General features: G+C 32.6%; 1 long non-coding RNA gene across 4 annotated transcripts in view; it reads right to left on the minus strand.

The window, feature by feature from the left end:
* Window positions 1-24,368, minus strand: part of LOC105483501 (uncharacterized) — a 31,914-nt gene extending 7,546 nt beyond the window's left edge. For 3 of the 4 annotated variants that reach the window (XR_011606492.1, XR_011606493.1, XR_988352.3), the window contains exons 1-5: window positions 23,039-24,368; window positions 20,082-20,185; window positions 6,548-6,638; window positions 3,315-3,368; window positions 2,001-2,164 (exon numbers count right to left, since the gene is read on the minus strand). This is a non-coding gene — a long non-coding RNA (uncharacterized lncRNA). Of the gene's footprint in view, window positions 1-2,000; window positions 2,165-3,314; window positions 3,369-3,939; window positions 3,996-6,547; window positions 6,639-20,081; window positions 20,186-23,038 lie in introns of all 4 variants that reach the window. The other variant, XR_011606494.1, reaches the window with a different exon arrangement.
* Window positions 24,369-26,179: the final 1,811 nt, after the last annotated feature.

Raw genomic sequence — 26,179 nt, forward strand, 5'->3', positions numbered from 1 at the left:
GGGGAAAGATAGCTAGAGAGAGAGACAGATATTCATTTACTATTTGACAAACTAGACTCTTTCATTAAGCAATGAAAACAAGAAAGTTTGAAATTCAGAATCATGAGATAATATGTTTATATTAATGAAAAGGTGATAAATGAAAGAACTTATAAAACAAATAGCCAACGATTAATGTACAAAGTGGTTTTCCTAAGATATTATTTATTATTTAAAAAAATTGAAAACTAACAAAGTATCACACACCAGAAGAATGGTAAAATAAATTGTAATATTGTGTAAACATATTGTAAACCTTTATGTGGCTATTAAATCATGTATTCAAATAACATTAATACAAATAAATTATGGTTATAAAATAACATTCGAAGAACAAAGCATAGTATGCTATATAATATACATTTGTTAAAATAAGTAAAACTACTATAATTTTTAATTGGATATACAAAACACATATGGGCTTTTAATTTTCTGCATTATGTCTTTCCACATGTTCTTATGATTTTACAACAAAGTATTCATTCTATGTGTATAGGATAAAGGGTTATAAATGAAATATTTATAGTATCTCTTTCCAAACACAATTTTAAAAAATGGCTCCAGGGTATTTTGCATATAAATTTATAAAGAAATTTATGTGAAAAAGTATCTCATGATTAAATTTTGTTAAAAAGGCTCTTATATACTTGGTCTGTAGGCTCTACCATGAGATTGGGGTTGAATTCGTTTCTATTGGAAACAAGAAAAGAATTTTTAGACAAATTCATCTATTTTTAAGAAAACGTTAATGTAGATAATTGAAAAGGACCTAATGTTTATTGATATTCTACTCTCTCTTCCAGAAGTATGTAAGACTGGTTCATGAGAAATAATAAATAAATTAACAAAAAAGATTCTATTTCCCCAAGTTTCACGCTTGATTTCATTTTCTATCTTAAATTGTGCTAACTTATATTGCCCAACATGGGATGTACAGTGTCCAAAGTGGGATATACAGTGAGTCAACTATAATCTAGTAACTCCAGGTAAAATGCCAGCCATGTAAAAAACTAGAGGTATAAATGCCATCAACTCGATTCAGTTATTCAGTTACTATTGTTTAATTTTCTAAATGAAATCTACTTCCCATGCTAAAGCCTGAAATATAAAAGTACAAAAACTCTCCCTTCCTAATTTTTTCTTCTTATTATTATTTGTATTAACAAATATATAATTCGTGGGGTATAAGATGATATTTTGATGTATTTACACAATGTGGAATGATTAAATCAAGCTAATTAGCATATACTTTATCTTAAATACCTATTATTTTATGGTGAGACATATGAAATTTATTCTCTTAGTTATTTTGAAATGTCTCTACATTCTTTCCTTCCCCACCTCTTCCACCCCCTGCCTTGGGTAACTATCATTATACTGTCTACTTCTGTGAGTTCAACTTCTTTTTTATTCCTACATATTCGTGAGATCATGCAGTATTCGTCATTTCAGTGCCTGTGTTTCACTTAGCATAATGTCTCTGAAGATTCATCCATATTGTCCCAAATAACAGGATCTCCTCCTTTTTAAGCCTCAATGGTCTTCCATTGTGTATATAAACACATTTTCTTTTCCATTCATTTGTTGATGGACACTCAGCTGATTTACTACTTTGTCTTGGCTATTATGAAAAATACTGTAATGAAAATGAGAGGGCAGATAGCTCTTTGACATGCTGATTTCTTTATGCATAAACCCAGTAGTGAGATTGCTGGATCAGATGGTGGTCCTATTTTCAAATTTTCAAGGAATGTCCATACTATTTTTTATAATGGTTGCATACAAATTTATATTCCCACTACAGTGTATGAGAGTTGCCTTTTCTCCACAATCTCTCCAACACTTGTAATGTTTCATCTTTTTGATAAAAAGCCATTGTAATGGGTGTGAGGTGATATCTCATTATGATTTTAATTTGCATTTCCCTAATGATTATTGATGCTAAGTACCTTTTCACGTACCTGTTGGCCATTTGGGTGTCTTATTTTGAGCAGTGTCTTTTCAGATCATTTTCCAATGTTCTAATAGGTATATCTGTATTCTTACTAATGAGTTGAGTTTCTTATACACTTTGGGTGTTGACCCCTTATCAATCTTGTCTAGACAACATAGCATGACCTCATCTCTAAAGCAAAACAAACGAACAGAAATTTCAAAAAATTCATATTTACCTCTTTCTGCTTAACTAGTTTATATATTCTTTGAACAGGAGTACATTTTCTTTGTAAGTATTTAATTTTCCCACAGTATCTATAAATGTTACATGCATAACACAATATGTGCTTATTAAATGAAATATAAAGTTTTATGGTATTGGGTTGGGTTTAAGAAATAGATATTAGTTCTCTGGTCAGTATGAGTAGTTATTAGATTTTCATTGAAGAAAAATGTTATTCTTCAATAAAAACAAGCACTAAAGATTCAGCTATGATTTTCTGCTCAAAATTTTCTATACTTCCAGAAAAACAGCTGATAAGATTCAGCAACTGGAAAATACAAAGAATTAGAAATTCTAAAAGTCTGGAACTCAACCCTTGTTTTAGGCAAATTTTGTATACCAAAAGACAAACAAGGAAACAGAAAGCTTATAATATATGAAAAGTGCTCTAGGCAAGTTGAAATCACAATTCCAAGTATCTACTTCTGTTCTGAGATACGTGGCCTGCATTTGGGAATCAATAGTTTCCGGAAATAAAAATGCACTCTTGGCCAGGCATGGTGGCTCACGCCTGTAATCCCAGCACTTTGGGAGGCCGAGGCGGGCATTTCACAAGGTCAGGAGTTTGAGACCAACCTGACCAACATGGAGAAAGCCTGTCTCAACTAAAAATAAAAAAATTAGCCAGGCGTGGTGGTATGTGCCTGGATCCCAGCTAATCAGGAGGCTGAGGCAGGAGAATCACTTGAACCCAGGAGGCGGAGGTTGCAGTGAGTCGAGATTGTGCCAGTACACTCCAGCTTGGGGGACAGAGCGAGACTCTGTCTCAAAAAAAAAAAAAAAAAAAAAAAAAAAAAAAAAAAAAAAAAGCACACTTATGACTTCATTATTTACATTATAGTTGTTTAGACAAATAATCACAAATGCTTAGGATTTAAAATACCCTAATTATAAGTGAAATTTAAAGACTAAATAATGTTTTAATTAAAGTTTCTCTTACAGGTAAATATTTTAATGACAAAATTACCATTATGTTGTGATTTAAAGCTCTGAGTAATACTCATTTTATAAAACTTAAAACATAAGAGATACCTACTGTACTCAGTATTCTACATACCGAAAAGAAGAATATTTGTGACTCTAAGAACACAGAACATTTTTCTTTTCCATCCTAAAAAATAGCAATAATTTAGTATTTAAAAAATAAATGTAGGTTTAATAGTAAAATTATTTCATTTCTTACAGATAGTAGATTCTGTCTTAGGTTAGCATTACACATTGTTCTTTGAGTTTCACAATTTCAATTTACCTAATTAAAGCAAATTTAAAGTAGTAAAAAAAATGAAATTAGGTTCCAGTTCAGCTTTCATTTTTCTAAACTATATTATGTTCTGAAATACACACATATTTTTGTAGCACATTTTTGTAGACAGAATTTACTATTAAAACCTTAAGTCAATAAGGAGCCAAGTCAGCCAATATTTATTTCATGTAACATTAATGTGGCTTTCATGAAGTCTTAACTCAATTTTACCCTTTCTCTAGGCCATATTCATGCTACTCATGGTTCTGCATAGATAAGCACTGTCTCATAAGCTCCAGTATTAACAGAATTAGGTACAAAGGAGTACATAGAAGTATGATAATCCCCAAGGGAAAAAGAATGCTCCAAAGGTCTATATCTATGAAGAGAAAATAAAGAATTAAGACTTTGGCTGTATAATTTGATAAAAATACATTACTTGGAAAACATCTTCAAATATTTTTTAGAACAGAGTGCTTCTGGCTGAGACTTTCCCTATGAAGATAAATAATTTTTACATGTTATTTTTCTTGTTGCCAATAAGTCCTGCAAGAAGCAAAACATTATTTTTTAATCTTTTTAGGAGCTTTCTATTTGCTCCATTTAGTGTCAATGTAAATATTTTAGTTTTTATTCACCTAGAACAGAACAGTGTATGTTGATCAAAATTTATATTTATATTAACTGAGATGGAGAAACAGTTAATCCTAATTCAAACAAAATTTTTAGTATCTTTGAATTTATATAAATTATTTTTCTATTCTAATAATTCTGGATATTTGTAAAGGACTATGAGAATTTTATAAATATTACATAGAATAGTTCAGATTTGTTCATTTAGCTCTTTAAAATATACATATTGAGGCTATTTTCCTTAGCAAACTAATGCAGGAAAAGAAAACCAAATACTGCATGTTCTCACTTAGAAGCAGGAGCTAAATGATGACAACTCATGAACACATAGAAGGCAAAAACAGACACTGGGGTACACTTGAGGTCAAAGGGAACAAGGAGGGAGAGGAGCAGAAAAAGTAAATATTGGGTACTAGGCTTAATAACTGAGAGATGAAATAATCTGTACAGCAAACCACCATGGCATGAGTTGACCTACATGACATTCACATGTACCCCGAAACCTAAAATAAAAGTTTAAAGGTCTTAATTATTATTATTATTTTTTAAATTTAGCCAAACTTTAAGATTTCTGTCACACATACATCTTCTTCCTCATCTTCTATTACCAGTACATGGACCTGAGTAAGATAATGGTCATATGTATCCAACACCAAACTGAAGATATTTAAAGTTTTTCTTATTGATATGTTAAGGGTATTTTACTAACACTTCTAAAATTACTTTTACTATTTATATGTGATTTTATACCAATAAGAGATAGAGTAGATTGAACTGATTTGATTTATTCTGCCAAGTTTTAGCTACACAGACCGTAAAATATAATTACATAAAATTTGTCAATTGATAAAGCTGTAACATCTATGAACCTTAACTTTATGAATAAAATTACTTCGCCTTTATTTACTCAGGAAATGAATCGTCTGTGTAAAATTGCCGTTTGAGCATAGATTTTAAAATAAAGTGTGACTGATTTACACTTCTAGCCTTTTTTATTTGGCTGAGGTAAATTAATGAGTTAACTGAACTTTACTTAATTTACCTTTTTAATGGAACTAATAATCCTTACTTCAAATAATTTTGTAACAACACAATTCATTTAAAACCTCAAAGATGTACACAAAATTTAATATGTATTAATGTTTTCATTTGTAACTGCATGTTAATTTACTCTAACTGCATGTATAGAATATGAAAGGTAACATTAAGTTGAAATGTTATCAACTGGTACTAAGCATGGTTACTTAAGCATAAAGAGATCCTTTTTGTCAAGGCTCTTCCTAGACAAGAGTACTATAATAAGAATGATCTGTGTAGAAGGTTAAACTAGCACAGCTGATGAAATGATCAAATCAGACTCACAGAGATCCTACCTTGTGTCAAATTTTACTAATACATTTGAGAACACAAATAATCAAGGAAGTCAGGCAGAAAAAGGGAAATCCAGGACATCTCATGTGGATCTTTCCTTTACTCATCACTCACCTGCGTGACCCAGAGTAACAGATGGATTCTCTAAGGGAAGTTTTGGAGTCATCTCACAAAGTTGGGATCATTTAGGTTATTAAATCCCTCTATTTTATATCTCAGATAGACACCCAGATTATTAGACTTTCCTGGGGTCCTGGGAGACATGCCCCATAAATCTATGGAACTTATGTTTGTGAATCATAAAATATTTTAAACTAGTAACTTTGTGCTAAAAATATTCCATAAATAAGAACCTACCTTCTAGAAAATATTGTTAATCTACCTACCAGAAGGTCAGTTATCAGTGTATTTACTAGAGGTTTAGACCATAACCTACCATTCCTTCTCTGTGGACATTTCCCACTCTCATAATCAAGAGAGAAGTGATCACAGGCCCACTGCTTTAATGTCTTTCTCTATAACCTGAAATCAGTCAATATATCCAGGCCACATTTCCCTCAGGTATGTTTTCATAATTTAACCTGACATATCATTCACAAAATGTGAGTACACTCTGATGATTATGAGGCTTTGAACATCTCACAAAGAGTAGATATTCAATCTATGGAAACATTAATGTTGGTCATCTTACTTCCAATAACTTTCAAAGTCTTTGTATATTTTTTAACCAGTTCAATTACTCTTTTTTCTCAGTTATCTGTATTTATGCGACTTTTTTCATACATATTGGTGAAGGCATTAATTAAGTATGTAATTATTCTAAGGCTGAGTTCACTTGCTTTTTGGGCCCCTTATCTTCCATAAGTACTACACCAACAGGTGTTCTGACTCAGGTTTATATAATATTTTCTCTTCCTGGTTCATTAATTCTCTACAGCTTACATTGCAATAAAGGGAAGAAGAAAATAAATAAGTAAAATAACATCTGCTGATACTGCGGTAAGTACTGTTAAAAAATAAAACAGTAACATGATACATAGTACCTGAGTGGAAGAAGGTATTTCCTGAGTTGATTTATATGCTGGATCCCTTTTAGTAGGAAATAATTATTCCAAGACATGAGAGAAGAAATTTCTAAGAGGAAAAGCAAGCAGAGAGACATAATACTGTGGCATGCATGTATGAATAACAAAAAGAAAGGTAATTAAGTTATATGAGCCAAGGGGAAAATAATTTGATTAGATATCAGGGAGGTAAACAAGGATCAGGCCTGGGAGTTCTGGCGTGGTCAAGTTTGGAGTTTTATTCCTCAGGTGATGGGAAGCCTTTTAAGTGTCTTTGAGCTGAGGAGTCATATGATCCAATTTCGTTTTCAAGGATTACTCTGGGAGCTTTTTGTTTGTTTGTTTTTTGATAATAAACTACAGTGTTAAGGTTAAGAGCATGGAGACTAATTAGGAAGTAAACATATTTTAAGAGAGAGAAGTTAAATGATGTTAGTTCCAGAATCAAAATCATGATTTGTTTTTATTTTGGCAAATTTTTGACCTAAATATTAAAGGAAAGAGAAATTATTGAATGTCTGCCACGGACACAATATTAACATGAAAATGTAAGCCATCTGCATTGTTTGTGCACTGAAAAGTTTACTTTTCTTGTAGACATTTTTGGGAGTTATGGCTGCACATTGACTAACCTATTATTAAAAATAATATTTCTTCTAAAATGTATATTGTCTTAGTTATGTTTCCTTTTCCTACATAATGCTTTTCAAGTTTAGTTTAAGCACCAAGTTTGTCTTTTAAGCGCCAAGTGATTCTGATTGGAAAAAACTGAATAAATTATTGGTTTTCCCCAGAGTGAAATGACATGAATACTTGGCTCACAAAATTCAGCTACAGAAATGCTTCTGGCTAATTCTTCCTTTATTCTTTGTTGCTAGGCTCCATAAGCCACTCTCTAAGTTGAGTTTAATGAAAATGAATTGCCGTATTATGTTCCATTCACATGATAACACAATTGGAATCCCTTTGACTCAAGAGAACTAAATAAGAAAAGCTAATAAGAAAACAAATATAATGTTACTTTAGAAAGGAATAAACACATAGTTACTGTAACTGTTTTCACACTGTTAGTAACATGGCAATTACTTGAAAATTGCATCTTTGGCATAAGCTTCCTCATACTTCCCCTGCAAATTAAATTACTCATCTCTGCACCTGCAGTTCACTGGAGAACAAACTCTGATAAACACAAGGCCATAAAGGCAGGCATATTTACTCTTTTTTTTTTTTTTTTTTTTTTGTCTGCAGTGTCTCAAGATAAGAAAAGTTAAACTTAACAGTTAAGACAAAACGATAGCCAATGAACATCTGAATTATTGACCTAATAAAGTATTATCTGGAAAAGCACATACATTATGTTCTTAGGATTTATATTTATTATTAAATGCATTTCAAATTTTGGCATGAGAGGCAATCTCTAATTTTCCAGCTAATTCTCTAATTCATAGATAAGTAATTGGCATGAATGGAACCAGCATGGGAATCTCTTGTGGATATATATGAGTTGAGAGGAATCAACTTCCCAACACCCACCAACACTCCATCACACTATGGCAGAGACATTTAGTTAATTTTCAAATGTATCAAATGTATCATCAATTAGATTTATGGAAAAGGCTAAAAGTAACTTATTATTCAATTCAACTCACAGGAATAATAAATTATTTCAATTCTCTTTTTTTCAATCTGCACAAGAGCTAATTGGTGTTAGTTTAAATGCAAGTAGGGAGAGAAAATTCTCAAATTAAAATATTATCTAAATGTGTTTGGCTCTGAATAAGCGATTAGCAGAATTTTTGTAGACATCTATCTCCATTTGACCTCTAAAGACAAATTTGAAAATTAAGACATCAACTTATTGATATTAAACAAACATATGAAAATTAGATTAAAACACTGTATGGACAAGTCACAGTCCTTCCCATAAACTTAATACGACTCTTAATAGTTTGTGTGACTAAGAGAGTAATTTGTTTGCTTGTTTGTTTTCAATTTGAGTAGCAAGAATATACATATGAAATATGGGGTGTTCATCTTATTTGTGGACAGTTCTAAGAGAATAACTCTGCAAAATACATAATAAACTTTTAATTCATAAGGAATATAATAACGTAATGAAGAAGATCAAGATAGAGAAACAGTAAGTTGCCATAAGATGAATAGAGTACTTTATAGCAGCTTATTCTGTGAAAAATTTCTGAGAATAAGATGTTCAGAAAGATTTCAATAAGGTAAATATTTAATGAGAATATAAAATTCTAGTACTTGTAAGCCATTTATATGTAGTTCTTTAAGTATTAGGCTAGGGCAGAAATAAAGGAGAAATTAACCTGGAAGTAAGGAAGATTTGGTCTGAGATTTGGAATAATATCAAATCACAATAAAGGACAGGCAGAAGAAAAATAATCAGAAAACATAGGAGATTGATGCTAAAGCTGCCTTTAAAGTAATAAGCTCTTCAAGATGTTTCACAATAAATAATTTTAAGATAACTAACGTAACTGATACATAGGTTAAATTTTCAAATATTGAAGGATAATAATACTGTAATATTAGTGATATTAAATAAATAATTTCTCTATGCCAAGCACTAAACTAATAACTTTATGTGGATTATCTTATTTGAGTATTACCAAAACCTTATGATATTAGTGTTTTTTGTTACTCATGAAGAAATTAAACCAAATTGTGCCAAAGCTATATATAACAGTAAAATAATAGAATATATATGCATATATATGGATATAAACACACACATTCATACATATGCAAACATTAGTAAAAATAAGCTGGAGTAATTATATTAACATGAGATACAGTAGACTTCAGAACAAGTGGTAGTACCAGGAATAAAGAGGGACATTGTGTAATGACAAAATAGTTTATTCTCATAATTGTAAAGTGTGTGCATCTGAAAATAGAGCTTCAAACTATAGGAAGAAGAAAATTCATAGAACTAAAAAGAGGAATAGGCAAATCCACATATAATTGGATGCTTCAACATTCTTCTCTCAGTGATTGGTAAACAAGTAGAGAGAAAATCAGCAAATGTACAGAAGATCTGAACAATATCAACCTAACTGACATATATAGAACACTATAACCAAGAAAAAAAAGGATACATATTTTTTTCTAAAAGTGAACAGTATGCAGTCAAGATATATCCAATTCTGAGCTGTAAAGCCCGAATTAACAAATTACGATAATTTATAAAAATTATGTCCTTAAGTTCACCACTACAGAATTACACTAGAAATCAGTATTAGAAAGGTATTTTGGAAATTCCAAACATTTGAAAAGTAAAAGACATGTATTTATACCTATAACTCAGAGGGTCTCATGGAAAATTAGAAATTATTTTGATTTGTGTAAAAATAAAAATATAGCATATCAAAATATGAAGGATACAACTAAAGCAAAATGTAAATGTACATTTATAGCATAAAGTAAAATTTGGGGATAAAAGAAAAATCTCAAATTAGTAATCAAATGACATATTTTAAAAACTAGAAAAATAAGAGCAACTTAATCTTAAATAAAACAAGAGGTAGTGAATGATAAAAATAAGAGCAGAAACCAATGAAATTGAAAATAGAATAGCAATAGGCTGCATTATGAAACCCAAAACTGGTTCTTGTAAAAGGTCAATAAAATTGTTAAACATCTAGCCTGATTGACAAGTAAAAAAGAGGAAAGGCACACATTACCAGAATCATAATAAAAAATGGAACATCATTATAGACACCACAAATATCAACTGGATAATAAGGGAATGAAACAAACAACTCTCTTCTAATAATTTTGACACTTTAGATAAAGTAGAATACTTCTTTAAACTATCAATATTAACTCAGGAAAAAACAAATAATCTTAATAGTACTAAACATATTAAAGTAATGTAATCCATAGCTTAAAACTATGCAACAAAGATAGCTCCAGGCCCAGAGGGTTTTGCTGATTAATTTTCTCAAATATTTAATTAAAGAGAGTCAATTCTATGCATTGCCTTCCAAAAATATAGAAGGAGGGAACACTTCTCCACATACTGTATAGGGCTGGCATTAACCTAATACCAAAACCAGGAATAGACATTACAAGACAAAAAACACAGACAACCATCCCTCATTAACACATACACAAACATCCTCAAAAATGTATTAGAAAATTGGATACGATAAAATAAAAAAAGGAAAATGCACCAAGAAAATGAGAGAAGTTCTTCCTAAGAATGCATGGCTAGTTCAATATTCAAAAGTCAATCTATATCATTCACATGAACCAAAGAGAAAATGTGAATAGTATTTAAATAAATACAGAAAATCACTTGAAAAAATTGACCATCTATTTGTTTAAAAATACAAGAAGACTGAAAAGAAAAAACTTTAAAACAACAATATTTGCAGGTGACATAATTGTCTATATAGAAAATACTAAAGAATTTACAATCTCATATGACTTAATTAGCATGGTTATATAATAAATGTCAATATATAAAAAGCAATTATACTTCTATATACCAGCAGTGAATAACTATAATTTTTTAAAAACACTGTACCATTTATAATAGCACTAAAACTTTGAAATTCCTAGATGTAACCCTACCAATATCAAGGTAGGATCTGCATGCTGAAAACTGCAAAACACTGATAAAAGTAATCAAATAAAACCCAATTTAATACAGAGATATACCACGTTTATGGATTAGAGAAATATTCAGCTATTGCTAAGATACCAATTCATTCCAAATTTGATCTATAGATTCAGTAAAATTTACATCAAAATACTAGCAGGCTTTTCATCAATAAATATTTTATCAATAACATTTTTCTGAACATTATATGGAAAGGCAGAAGTATTAGAACTGGCAAAAATATTTGAACAGCCAAACAGTTTTGATAGGTCAAAGTTAAGAGACTCTGTGCTCCACATTGAGACTTACTAAAAGTAATCAGAGTTGTGTGATGTTGGTGAAATGATAAAGATATCAGTTAATGGAAAAGGAGAGTTCCACATATAGACCCACATGCATAGAGTCAACAGGTTTATGACGCAGTTACAAAAGCAAGTCAATGGCAAAAGGATTGTCTTACATCTTAGTCTTGTTTAGGGTTTCTACAAAGGGATATCTGAGATTAGGTAAGTTACAAAGAAAAAATGTTTATTCGGCTTAGGATTCCGCAGGCTGTACAAGAAGCATGGCACCAGCACACGCTTCTGGTGAGGGATTCATACTGCTTCTACTCATGAGGGTAAGTAAAAGGGACCCAGCATGTACAGAGATCACATGGTGAAAGAAGAAACAAGACAGAGAACAAAAATGCCAGGCTCTTTCTAACAATCAGCTCTGAGAGAACTAACAGAGTTAGAACTCACTCACTGAACCTCCAGAGAATGTATTCATCTATTCATGAGGGATCCACTCCCATGACCCAAATACCTCCCATTAGGCCCGGCCTCCAACACTGGGGATCAAACTTTCAAGTGAGATGTGTAAGGGACAAATATCCAAACTACAGTCTCTTCTCAACAAATGGTGGTGGAACAGTTAGATGTCCACATGCAAAATATTAACCTTGACCTAGACACCTAGACCTCACAATTTATACAAAATCACTTCAAAGTGGATCATGAGCCTAGTTATAAAGTTTTAAATTCTGGAGAAACACAGCATAGAAAATGTTAGAAACATGTGTTAGGCAAATAATTTTTAGATGCAGTATCAAAAATAGTGTCCATTCAGAATAAAAATAATTTGGACTTCAAAAATAAAAACTTCTGCTATACAAAAAAAAAAAAATGTTGAAAGAATGAAAATATTTGTAAATCACATTACTGGAAAACAAAATTTTTCAGAATATGTAACAAACTATCAAAATTCAGACATGAGAAAAAATATAACCCTATATATGTGAACAAACATTGACAAATAAGATATCTGGATAACACTAGACCAACATAACAAGACATTATTCAGGAAGTTCTAAACATGGAAACAAAAGAACAATACCTGGTATCACAAAAACACATATAAGTACGTATGTATCCCTTATATTTTATAAACAATCATACAATAGAAACTATAAAAGAACCTGCTAACAACTTCATGATAGGGTCAAAACATCATATGTCAATATTAACCTTGAATGTAAATGGTCTAAACACTCCACATAAAAGACACACAGTGGCAAGTTGGATATAAATAAATAAATAAATAAATAAATAAATAAATAAATAAAACAAGAGCCAGCCATCTGCTGTTTTCAGGAGACCCATCTCACATGTAACAACACCCATAAGTTTAAATTAAAGGGTTGGAAATAGATCTACCATGCAAACAGGATTCAAAAGAGAGCAGGGATCACTATTATGATGTCAGTTAAAACAGACTTTAAATCAACAACAGTTAAAAAAAAAAAAAAAAGATAAAGAAGGGCATTGCATAATGGCAAAGGGGCAAAGAGTTCAATTCAACAAGGAGACTTAACTGTATTAAATATATATGCACCCAACATTTGAGGACCCAGATTTACAAAACAAGTACTTCTATACCTATGAAAAGACTTAGTAAGCTAGACAATAATAGTGGGGTAATTTGGCAGATCACTGCATTAGGCAGATCATTGAGGCAGAAAAGTAACAAAGAAATTCTGGACTTAACTTTGACATGTCACTAACTGTACCTAATAGACATAAAACTCCATCCATCCACCACAAATTTTACATTCTTCTCATCTGCACATGGAACATACTGCAAGATCATTCACATGCATCCCTTAAAACAAGTTTCAATAAATACAAAATAAGTTGAAATCATGCCAACCATACTCTCGGACCAAAGTGGAATAAGAATAGAAATCAACACCAAGAAGATATCTCAAAACCACAAAATGACCTGGAAACTATATAACTTGATCCTGAATGACTTTTGGGTGAACAACAAAATTAAGGCAGAAATAAAAAAAAATCATTTTAAATAAATGAAAACAGAGACACAATATATCAAAATCTCTAGGATGCAGCAAAAGCAGTACTAAGAGGAAAGTTTATACTGTTAATTGCCTACCTCAAAAAGTTAGAAATAGTTCAATGAATTATTTAACATCATACTTAAGGGAACTAGAAAAATAAGAACAAACTAATCCCAAAGCTAGCAGAAGAAAAGAAATAACTAAAATCAGAGCCAAACTGAACAGAACTGATACCAAAAAAAAAAAAAATCCATACAAAGAATCAACAATACCAAAATTTAAGTCTTTGAAAGGATACATAAGATTGATAGACCTCTAGCTAGATTAACAAAGAAAAAAAAATAAAGATCCAAATAAGCACGATCAAAAATGAAAAAAATGACAAAGGTGACATTACAGCTGATCCCACAAATATACAAAAGATACCCAGGGTTTATTATAAACACATTTATGCAAACAAACAAAGAAGAAATTGAGACTCTGAAGAGACCAATACTGAGTTCTAGAATTGAATCTTAATAAACCTACCAACTAAAACAGGTCCTGGACCAGAAGGATTGACAGATGAATTCTTCCAGATGTGAAAGAAGAGCTGGTACCAATTCTACTAAAGCTATTCCAAAAAGTTGAGGAGGTGCAACTTCTCCCTTACTCATTCTACAATGCCAGCATCACCCTGATACTAAAACATGGAAAAGACACAATGAAGAAAGGAAATGACAGGCAAATCCATGATGAATATACATGCAAAAATCCCTAACAAAATACTAGCAAACTGAATTCAGCAGCACATTATAAACTTAATTTACCATGATCAAGTTGGCATCGTTCCTGGTATGCAAGGTCAGTTCACAAAACACAAATCAATAAATGTGATTCACCACATGCATAGAATTAAAAACAAAAACTATATGTTCATCTCAATCAACACATAAAATCTTTTTTTTTTTTTTTTTTTTTTTTTTTTTTTTTTTTTTTGAGACGGAGTCTCGCTCTGTCGCCCAGCCCAGGCTGGAGTGCAGTGGCGCAATCTCGGCTCACTGCAAGCTCCGCCTCCCGGGTTCACGCTATTCTCCTGCCTCAGCCTCCCGAGTAGCTGGGACTACAGGCGCCCACAACCGCGCCCGGCTAATTTTTTTTTTGTATTTTTAGTAGAGACGGGGTTTCACTGTGGTCTCGATCTCCTGACCTTGTGATCCGCCCGCCTCGGCCTCCCAAAGTGCTGGGATTACAGGCGTGAGCCACCGCGCCCGGCCAACACATAAAATCTTTTGATAAAATCCAATATCCCTTCAAAATAAAAACCCTCAAGATACTAGGCATTGAAAGAACATACCTCAAAATAATAAGCAATACCTCAAAATGATAAGTATACCTCAAAATGATAAGTGTACCTCAAAATAATAAGAGCCCTTTATGATAAACCCACAGCCAACATTATACCGTATAGGCAAAAACTAGGAACATTCCCCTTTAGAACTGGATCAAGACAAGGATGTCACTCTTACCACTCCTATTCAACATAGCTTTAGAAGTCCTTGCCAGAGCAATCAAGCAGAAGAAAGGAAGAGGAAGTTCAAAAGAAAAGAGGAAGTCAAATTATTTTTGTTTGTTTGTTCGTTTTTTGAGATGGAGTCTAGCTCTGTCGCCCAGGCTGGAGTGCAGTGGTGCCACCCCGGTTCACCGCAAGCTCTGTCTCCTGGGTTCAAGCCATTGTCCTCCCTCAGACTCCCAAGTAGCTGGGATTACAGGTGCCCGCCACCACGCCTGGCTAATCTTTTGTATTTTTAGTAGAGATGGTGTCTCACCATGTTAGCTAGGATGGTCTCAATCTCCTGACCTCATGATCTGCCTGCCTCAGCCTCCCAATGTGCTGGATTACAGGCGTGAGCCACCGTGCCCAGCTGAGGAAGTCAAACTCTTTTGCTGATGAGAAGATTCTATACACAGAAAACCATAAAGACTCTGTGAGAAGGCTCCAGGAACTGATAAATGACTTCAGTCAAGTTACAGGATACAGAAGCAATTTAAAAAAAAATCAGAAGCATTTCTATCCTCAATAACATTCAAGCTGAGAGCCAAATCAAAAATATAACACCAGTCACAATAACTGCAATAAAACTGAAATAAAATGCCTAGGAATGTATTTGACTAAGAAGGTGAAGCATCTCTACAAGGAAAACTACAAAACACTACTGAAAGAAATCGCAGATCAGAAAAACAAAGGGATTTTCATGCTTATGTATTGGAAGAATCAGTGTTGTCAAACTGACTATATTGTCTAAAGCAATGCACAGGTTCAATGCTATTCCTATCAACCTGCCAACATCATTTTTCACAGAACTAGAAAAATATATTTAAAATTCATATGGAACCAAAAAAGAGCCCAGATAGCCAAAGCACTTCTAAGCAAAACCAACTAAGCCAGAGGCATCATATTACCTGGCTTCAAACTACACTAAAGGGCTACAATAACCAAAATAGCATGGAACTAGTACAAAAACAGACACAAAGACCAACTGAACAGAATAGAGAACTCGGAAATAAAATTGTACATCTAAAGCTGTCTGATTTTCAACAAAGTCAACAAAAATAAGAAATAGAGAAACAACTCCTTATTTGACAACTAGTGCTGAAACAAATGGCTAGCCATGTGCAGAAGAATCTAACTGAACCCTACCTTTCATCGTATACAAAAATTAACTCAATATGGATTAAAGATTTAAATGCAATATCATCAACTTGAAGACTCCTGGAAGAAAACCTAGGAAATGCCATTCTGGACATCAGTCTTAGGAAATAATTTATGACTACATCCTGAAAAGCAATTGCAACAAAAACAAAAGTTGAGGAGTAGGACTTGATTAAAGCAAACAGCTTCCACACAGCCAAAAAGCTATAAACAGAGTAAATATAGAACCTACAGAATGGAACAAAAATATTCACAATACACATCATCTCACAAAGGTCTAATATCCAGAGTCTATAAGGAATTTAATTATACAAGCAAAAAAAAATTTTTTTTAAGTGGGCAAAAGATGTTAACAGATACTTCTCAAATGTAGACATACAAATGACCAACAAACCTATGAAAAAGAGTTTAATAATCACTAATCATTAATCACCAGAGAAATTCAAATCAAAACCACAATGAGATATTTCACAGTAGTCAGAATGGCTATTATTAAAAGTCAAAAAGCACAAAAACTGATGAGACTTTATCTTAGTAAAGTCTTGTAAAGTGGATGTTTGTTCACAATGTTTAATTCTACCCCAGAAGAAAACAGAGATTAAAAGAACAAATTCATATTCTCTACATCACATAGTTAATATTTTAAAAGCTGGCATTCAAACCCGGCTCTTTTGATTCTGAATCCACTGTTCTTTTTTATTGTACCATGTTAAACGATTTATATGATTAAATAAACTATATTGTATGAGATAATTCTTATTTTTAAATTATCCTCTGTATTTTTCACTGATTTAAAGGACATTTATATTTGTCAACTTGACAAACATTTAATGTATTCCAAATATTATTCAGAGTAGAAAAAGCACTGTTGACTCCACAAATGCCTTGAAGTTTTAACATCTAATTTAGTATGCACGACACATATTTTTAGGTAAGTATCATTACATTATTTATCAGGGTATAGTAGTCAAAATGGCTTTTACCATATTACTAAAAGCAAGCTTGTGACATGATGATGTTACTTTAATCATTTAGAAGCATAAGCTGATGAAAGCAAGTTTTCTTTCCATAATAATTATTTAATGCAATATTGCATTAAAAATAAATCATTGTTTCTCTGATTTTTACTTTGTGATCATTTTCATACAACATAACTACTTTGTTGCATGCTTCATTTTCAAGTTATGTCTATTCTATTATTTTGTCTACTTCTTCAGGTGTGTTTTAATAGGTGCAACCAATTCACGTGTTTTTTAAATGGTATCAGTAAGCTATATTGATATTTGAATAATTGAAGCTAAAGAGCCAACAAGAAAGATAAAGAAAAGCATTTTAAAGTTAGTCCAGATCCACATTCTTCATAATAACTTATTCTGAGTATATCTTTGGCAACTAATCTCAGTGTTTTGGAGAATATCAGTCTTTTGTTTCTATGGCTACTCATCAGAGTCAGTTTATGAGTATATGTGTGTACATCTTTGGAGTTCAGAATAACGGGGTCCAGTACTTTTATAGTTCCAAACATGTCTTGCTAGATTTTTTCCTTTTTACTCCAGGTAAAATTTCACAATGTTTCTGACAGATGGAATGCTATTCTGAAATAATAGTAATTTACCCATGAGAAAACCTGTTTTTTGTATGTAAATTAAAAAGAGTCCACTTTCTAAGTATTAAAAGACAGTATAAGGAAATAATTGACAAAAGTTTATGCTTGTTCTTGCTCAACAAGGTTACCATTATTCCTCCATTTTGTGACTATGCAAATAAAAAGATAATAATGTACTTATAATTTAGACAGGAAATGAAAGAGCTATGCTCAAAATTGTCATGCTTAAGACGATGAAATATTGTGGGAATACCGATGACGCAGGAAAGATTTCCTCAACAAAGTTTCTTTCTGTATACTATTAAAGAGATTCTACAATCTATTTTTTCTCCTTTGATGAAGATGTTACTGATAAACTTTCATAACAGCATTTCAAGACATGGTAGTTTACATTTTTTTAAAAAAAATTAACCTAGACAGGGGAAGGACAAAGGGTGCATTTTTCCTTTGCCGGCAAGTATGGAGGATTTTGCAGCACAACTCCTATGAATATTAACAATGCTGATTACTGATCCAGTAGACGATGACGGCTCATTCTCAGCAGTCACAGTCCATCACGTAGAGTCATATTTAGGGACTGTACCATTGCAAGTTATGGTTCTTGGGCACCCTGTAGCTTGCAGATTCTTGACACAAAAGACAGTTAACAGTATATTTATAGCCTTTAAGGTCACTGATCATTGATATGATGGACCATTATGTCTCCGGAACGTGTCAGCTGTTGGAACTATTGGTCTATTAACAGAATCTCCCCTGCACTAAGCCACATACACTATGAGTCCATCTGCCGAATATCTCTATGAAAGAATTGCTAGAATCTGTTCTGCATATCCATGCTAAAGTAATTTCAATTGGCACAGTGATGCTTCTGTGCATCTATCAGGATTATACCTGAAAATCCTTGAGTATCTTTGCCACCTTCCTTATTAACAATCTAAAATATTATAGTAAATTATATTGTAACACACTACTATCGCAGCCAACAGCAATATTTATTAAGTCTCTTCATTTACTCTTATATGAGGTAGATTGTTTCTTTTAAGTTTCACTTTTTATAAAAAGAGTTTTTGCAAAATAAAAGGCAATTTTGAAGAAAATTTCATTGTTAAATTTTTGGGGAGAATAATTATACAATTTTGGACGCACAGAAAATGTACTAAAACAATGCAGAGATGTTCTATTTATTTTTCTGCCAGCTTCTACTTACACTGATGTTTTATATAACAATAAAATATTTTAAAAACCTTCAGCAATTAACCTTGGCCCAGCATTATTTACTAAAGCATAGACTTACTCCAAATTTAGTGGTTTTCTCATAATGTCCATATTTTTACTATGCCACTTATTATGCCCAGCATAATTTTTTTCCTCAAATTTACTACATCCCAACGCTCATCATTCTAAAAAGAATTTCTTTTAGCATATCTTGTTTCCCTCAGGGAAGCAAGAGGGAAGCAAGTAACATGTTACGAGTAGTTCTGACTAATGCTTAAGGACCTGAGGCATTTCAACAGCTCTGATTGAGTTTGAAAGTGGACCTCCTGAAGTCTGCCAACAGGCTCTTTTTCCTCAAGTTTATTTACTATTTTCCCTGCTTTGACTTAAAATCAATCAGTTCTCCAAGGAATCTTGACTCCTTTAATTGGAGAATTGTAGTTAGGAACTATGTTCTTGGAACCAGGTGTGCTCATTGCTATTGCGGTGTCACTGTTTCTATTCACAGAAGAGACACATGTATAATCACACATGCTTATACACAAAAATATACTTATTCCACTTTTTTTGTATTTTTATATATAAAATGAGTACATATTGATATACCACTGACTCCAATCTAGCACCACACCATTTATTCTAGCCTGTCTACTTTTTATTTACAATCTCTCTCTCTAACAACTGTTTCTGAATTTTTAATTCATACCTTTATGAGAAATTTACCAACATACAACATATGTATGGCATCCTTTTCGTCTTTAATCTTATAGTGTTCAGTCAAGTCCTGAATTGTCTTGAATAAACTCAAAACATGAGAATAAATCTGTAAATGTATTAACTATGTTGTATACCAGATTATCACGCATTTAGTAGTTTGAAAAAAACTTTTAAAAAAATCTCTCGTATTTTGTAAGTCAGTCATCTGGGCGTGGTTGAGCTGGATGCTTCTGATTCAATATGTTTCACAGGCCTGCAATCAAGACATCAACTGAAGCTGTAGTCATCCTAAGTTTCTATAAGGAATCCACTTACCAGATGACTCAGGTGGCTGTGGGAAAGCATCAAAAATGCACTTCCAGATTCCTCAAATGACTGTTGGAAGGCTTCAGAAGATCCACTTTCAAACTCACTCAGAGCTTGAAGGAAACAAGAAACAAAAAATATATTTGTAGTAAATCTCCTCTTGGTGAACATAGTACATATGTGTTCTCCACATATATACCATATATTTTTAAACTATCAGATCTCAAACATAATTTTTTTTTTATTTTGTATTTTTTTTTTTAAGGCAGAGTCTTGCTCTGTCGCCCAGGCTGGAGTGCAGTGATGCGATCTCCTCTCACTGCCATCTCCGCCTCCCGGGTTGAAGTAATTCTCCCACCTTAGCCCCCCAAGTAGCTGGGATTACAGGCATGTGCCACCATGCCTGGCTATTTTTTGTGTTTTTAGTGGAGACGGGGTTTCTCCATGTTGGCCAGGCTGGTCTCAAACTCCTGACCTCAAGTGATCCACCTGCCCCAGCTAGTGCTAAGATTACACTAGCTAATGTAATCCTAGTGATAGGATTACAGGCGTGAACCATTGTTCCTAGCCATATAACTTTTTTTTAAAGACTCAATTATGTGCTATCTTTAAGAAACATATTTACATATAAAGATACTTTTCTGATAAAAGCAAAAGCATGCAAAAGTTATACTATGAGAACATTGAATACACATATAAAAATTAGAGTATCCATATTAATATTAGGCAATGTAAATGTCAGAGCAAGGAATATTCCAGGGATATAGCAGTACTTCTCATAATGATGAAGAGATCAATTTATCAAGAGGCTAAAACCAAACTAAATGTTTGTATACCTAATAACTGAGTTTAAAATTATTAATGAGGAAATTAAAAGAATAAACAGAACAATCTCATTTATAATGGAATATTTTAATACTTCTCACTTAATAATTGATTAAAATTACTTACTGAGAAATTTAGTAAGGATATACAACTTTTGAACAAAACTGTTAAGCAAACCGATCCAATTCTTTATAGATTAACTCCACCCCAAAACACTAGAATACATATTTATTTTAATTGCATAAGTAACATTCAACAAGATAAAACATTTAATGCCAAAATGATTTTCAATTAATGTAAAATGACTGAAGTTATTCACAGTATATTGAAATAATGTAATTAAAGTAGAAATCAATAACAAAGATATTTGTCAAAACTCACAAATATCAGAAATGTAAATAAACATATAAGTGTCTAATAAGCCAAAAATCATAGAAGATATTAGAAAATATTTTAAATTTGATGTAAATAAAAATAGACCATATCAGAATTTATAAAATCTGTCAGAGTCACATTCATAGAACTAAACACTCATATTAGAAAAAAATTGTTTAAATGAACGATCTAAATTTCAACCTCAAGAAACTAGAAAAATAAAAGCAATCTTAACCAAAAATGCGAAGAAGGAAGAAAATAACGCACCTTAGAACATGCCTCTTTTCTATTTTTGGATTAATAATAGATGCAGAAAAAAAGCACTTGACAAAATTCAACACCCAATCATGATATAATTAAGAATAAAACAAACTTCCTCAACCTGATAAAGGGCATATACCCTGAATCTACAGCTGATATCATACTAAATATTGAAAGACTGCATCATTTCCCTATATTATCACTAGCAAGGCAAGGATTACCTGTCTCGACACATCTATTTCGCATTGAAATACAGGCCCTGGAGGTCTCATGTCTTGTCAGATACAGTTGCCCTTCTGCCAAAAACCTATGATCTAAAGATTAAAATTGTCTGCTTCATATTAACATTCTACAACAAAGGTACAGACGTAGCAACTTCAGGGCATTTTTCTTTGAAAAGGGAAATAAATATCACTGTTCTGTACAATATCTGACACCCAAGCGGACACATGACTGCTCTCTCGCGATCATTTCAATGACTTGGTTCCACCCTCTCAGCTCTTATTTTCTCTCATTAAATCCTTTTATTTTCCATAAGAAATAACCCATCTTTACAATTGATTTTCTAAATGTGCTTCCTATCCAAAAAAATCTGTGATCTGCAGATCTTTATTAATTATCTACTATTTACTGTCTCTGTCCTTTTCAGTTCAATTCTACAAGTCTTTCAAAAACTGTGTGTGATTTTTACAAAGCAATTTATAATACACTCTATTTGAAAGAAAGGACACAGGAACATTCTCTATTGGGAGCCAACCTCTACCTTGGGGTCGCTATGAGATGGCTGTAGGAGAAAACATGAGAGAATCTTAGAAGTTCTAAATTTCAACCCAAAGGTTAACCCGAGGGCCAAAGCAAATCCTTGAAAGCCCTTTTCTCTGCTGGAAATGGTCTATTAGGAACCACTTTACATTTTTCCTGAGGATCAAATGGGTGTAATAGGTAAACACTTGGTTTTATCTTTATCTGAAAAATATTTTACTGAGAACAGTAGCGATTTCCTCCTTAACCAGAGGCCCTTTCCAAGTTAGAGAAACTTCTGCTTGGAGAGAGTTAGGATGATATATAGTTGTATTTTCTAACCCAGCTAACCTTATTCCTTTATATTTCCTCTACATTCTGCTCTACAACTGAATAATTCTTCCTTTAGCATATTTCTATTAACATCTGACAAATCTCGACTAAAAGAAACCAACCAATGCTTTCTACATACTGCCTGGAAATAGTCTCAGTCAGATCCATCTATTCATTAGGTACATTTTTCTACTTTTCATGTTATCACAGCTGAAAATATTGTTAAAATTTCTGCCACTATATAACACTGTTTCTTTGCCTTCAGTTTCCAATTATTTTTTTTTTTTGCCTCCCTCCTTTAAGCTTTCACCAACAGACATGTTGGGAACCATCAAACTTCTGAAGTCTTCCTCCAAGCCCTGCTAGCTTTTCAGCTGCTCAATGCCAAAGCCAATGCCAAATATTTTAAGTTTTATTTGTAAATGCCTTACCTTCGGTTACAAATTGTGTTCCATATATCTATTGCTGAATTAATTATTCCAAAATTTTTTGTGGTTTAAAGCAAAACCATTGTATTTTAACTCATGGATTCTATGTGAGTCAGGCACGTAGACAGGCTCAGCTGGGATGCTTGTTTTTCTCTTCATGGAGTTGTCAGCAGACAGAGGAGCTGGTCTGAAGTTGTTGGAACCGAACTGTCCATTCCCTCCTGGGCAGGGGTCGCCGGGAAGGATCACCGACACGAGATTCACAGCAGAGAGTTATTTATTACTAGCGCGCTAGGGTCCCAAGCTCTAAGTTGGCCCTGGGACCCCGAGTGCTTGTTACAGGTTGTTTATATAGGCAAACACAAGTTCAAACACAGCTTAGGGCGCGAAATTCAAACAAAGCTTTAGGCGCAAGGTAATTGGGTCTGTCTATGGCCTGAGCAAGGTATCTTGTTCTGATTGGTTGGGGCGGGACCTTAGGAGGTTCTTTCCTGGAATTGCTGATTCCGGGAACATCGGGGACATTGAGTCAGGGTGGGACCCCCATGAGGTTATCAGGGTGGGACCCCATGAGGTTATCAGGGTGGGACCTCATGAGGCTATCAGGGTGGGGCCCCATGAGGTTATCAGGGTGGGACCCCATGAGGCTATTTCCCGGAATTGTCTTTCTGTTTGGGTTCTGGGAACATCGGGGGGCTATCCGTGGCCATCTGGGGTTTAAGTTTCATGATGGCCAAGCTTTCTAAATTTTATGAGGCTTAGGAATTATGAGGCCTAGTTTCAAAGTGTTCAACCTGTTTTTACAGAACGCATATCCCTCTTTTTTTTTTCACTTAATCAGATGTTTAAATTTCACTAAATATATTTACTTCAGAGCTAACCTTATGTACCTTGCAATTTTATGATCACATATTTCATATCAAGACATAGTTTTAAAACTTGCTGGTAATATGGTGGACAGAGATAGAGTGTCTTCTATCCCAAATGACAGGCTGCTATAAACAAAACCATGAAAAAAAAAAAAAAAAAGGTAACGGCTGGGAACAGAGGCTCACGCCTGTAAGCCCTTTGGGAAGCTGAGGTGGGTGGATCACGAGGTCAGGAGATCTAGACCATCCTGGCTAACACGGTGAAACCCCGTCTCTACTAAAAATACAAAAAATTACCCCGGCGTGGTTGCGGGAGCCTGTGGTCCGGGCTGCTCTGGAGGCTGAGGAAGGAGAATGGCGGGCACCCGGGAGGTGGAGCTTGAAGTGAGCAGAGATCACACCACTCCTCTCCAGCCTGGGCAACAGAGCGAGACTCCGCCTCAAAAAAAAAAAAAAAAAAAAAAAAAGGTAACAGTAAGACAAATACTTCACTAAACAATTTTAAAAAATTAAAAAAGGAAGCAGCTTTAATTAAAAACCATGAAACAAAAACTAAGATCACAAATCAATGAAATATAAAACAAACCACAGTTGGGAGGGTTGAGTAAATGAAAAATGACGTTTGAATGAATGAATAAAACATACTTCCTAGCAAGACTGAAAAATTAAAAAGGGATTGTGAGAAAAACAAAATATGAAGTGACTAAGAAAAAACACCAAGAACAAATATGCCTTTCAAATATAATTATTTTATAAATCACTACCTACCAATAAATTAGAAAACCTAGCTAAAAATGTATATTTTGGGAAAAATATTAACTTTCAAACTATTGTAAGAAAAAATTGATTAACCATAATTAGTAAAATTTATATATAAACTAAATTTTCTTAAATATCCCCACACTAGGCAGAGTTAGTAATCAACTTGTGCACAATTTTGAGAAACATTAAAATTTTCATTATATATTTTATAATAAAAATAAAAAAGAAAATCTCCATTTCCTTTTTAATGTCTATTAAAATATTGGCTTCAAATCCACACGTTGAGAGCGCACAAAATAAAATAAGTTAAAAGTCCTATTCACACATGAAAGTAAAGTGATACAGTGATACAGTTTAGACAGATATACTTGTCTAAAATATAAGTGAACAATAACTAGCAGTCTATTATATAATTATAATCTATTTATATAATTATAAGTTAAATAAAGGTAAAGAAAAAAGTATCACAGAAATGCAAGGATACAAGACATACAAACAAAAAAATTCAAAAAAGAAATGCAAGGACGGCTGCGGTATAGAAACTCTGTCAATACAATTTATATTAATGAACTAAAAGATATTTTTTAAAGTATAATTTAAAAGTATTATTCATTTTATGGGCTAGAATAACAAGTTGAATTACTAGAAAATTTATTTAATTTAAGGAAGTCAAAAATGAAGAAAGAAAATAGAAAGGGAACAACAAAGAAAAGATAATGGTAGACATTATATTTAATTGTAGATATATTTCCCTACTATCATTTTAAAAAGAGAGGTCACCAATTATCAACAAAACTAAAAATCTGTAGCCAAAGAAAAGAAATATGAGAAATAAGGACTGAATGAGAAAATGGCAGAGAAAGAGCTAACACAAAGAATTAAAAAATCTTAGAATAAATGAGATAATCAACAACGCTCTAAAATACAAGATCAACCATAAAGTATTGTTTCTTTCTAGCATAAAAGCACACTAGAACTTATGTTAGAAAATAGTAATGTTTATATTTTCAGAAACTTCTGTGAATTTTCTTGGATTTAACTGTTCAAGATCTTTAGGAAAAAAGAAATTTATTAACAAAAGTAAATGGCCTGACTAAATGTAAAAAATAAACGTAAAAACGTGAAAAACAAATGTAAAAAAGAATTCAGCACATATTCAATGTCTACTACATGCCAATTACTCCTTTGCATTTGGGGAAAACACATTTCATAAAACAGATATAACCAACTATGTTCATGTTCAGTTCTCTACGCCTTAACTTACTCATGAAAATAAATCCAAATAAAATGTCTGGATTATGAAAAACATATGTATATATAAAACACATCCTATGATTTATATACAACACTACATTTTCATTAATAGGTAAATAAGTTTGGAGAAAAAAATAGCACAGATGGTAAATTTATATCAGATAAGAATTTTGGTATAAAGATTTAAAAACGAAAACAAAACCAAACAAAATGGGCTTGTGGATAAAAGACAATCAGAATAATAGGATATAAAAGACTA

This window comes from Macaca nemestrina, chromosome 8 (genome assembly GCF_043159975.1).
Source record: "Macaca nemestrina isolate mMacNem1 chromosome 8, mMacNem.hap1, whole genome shotgun sequence".
Taxonomy (NCBI): Eukaryota; Metazoa; Chordata; class Mammalia; order Primates; family Cercopithecidae; genus Macaca; species Macaca nemestrina.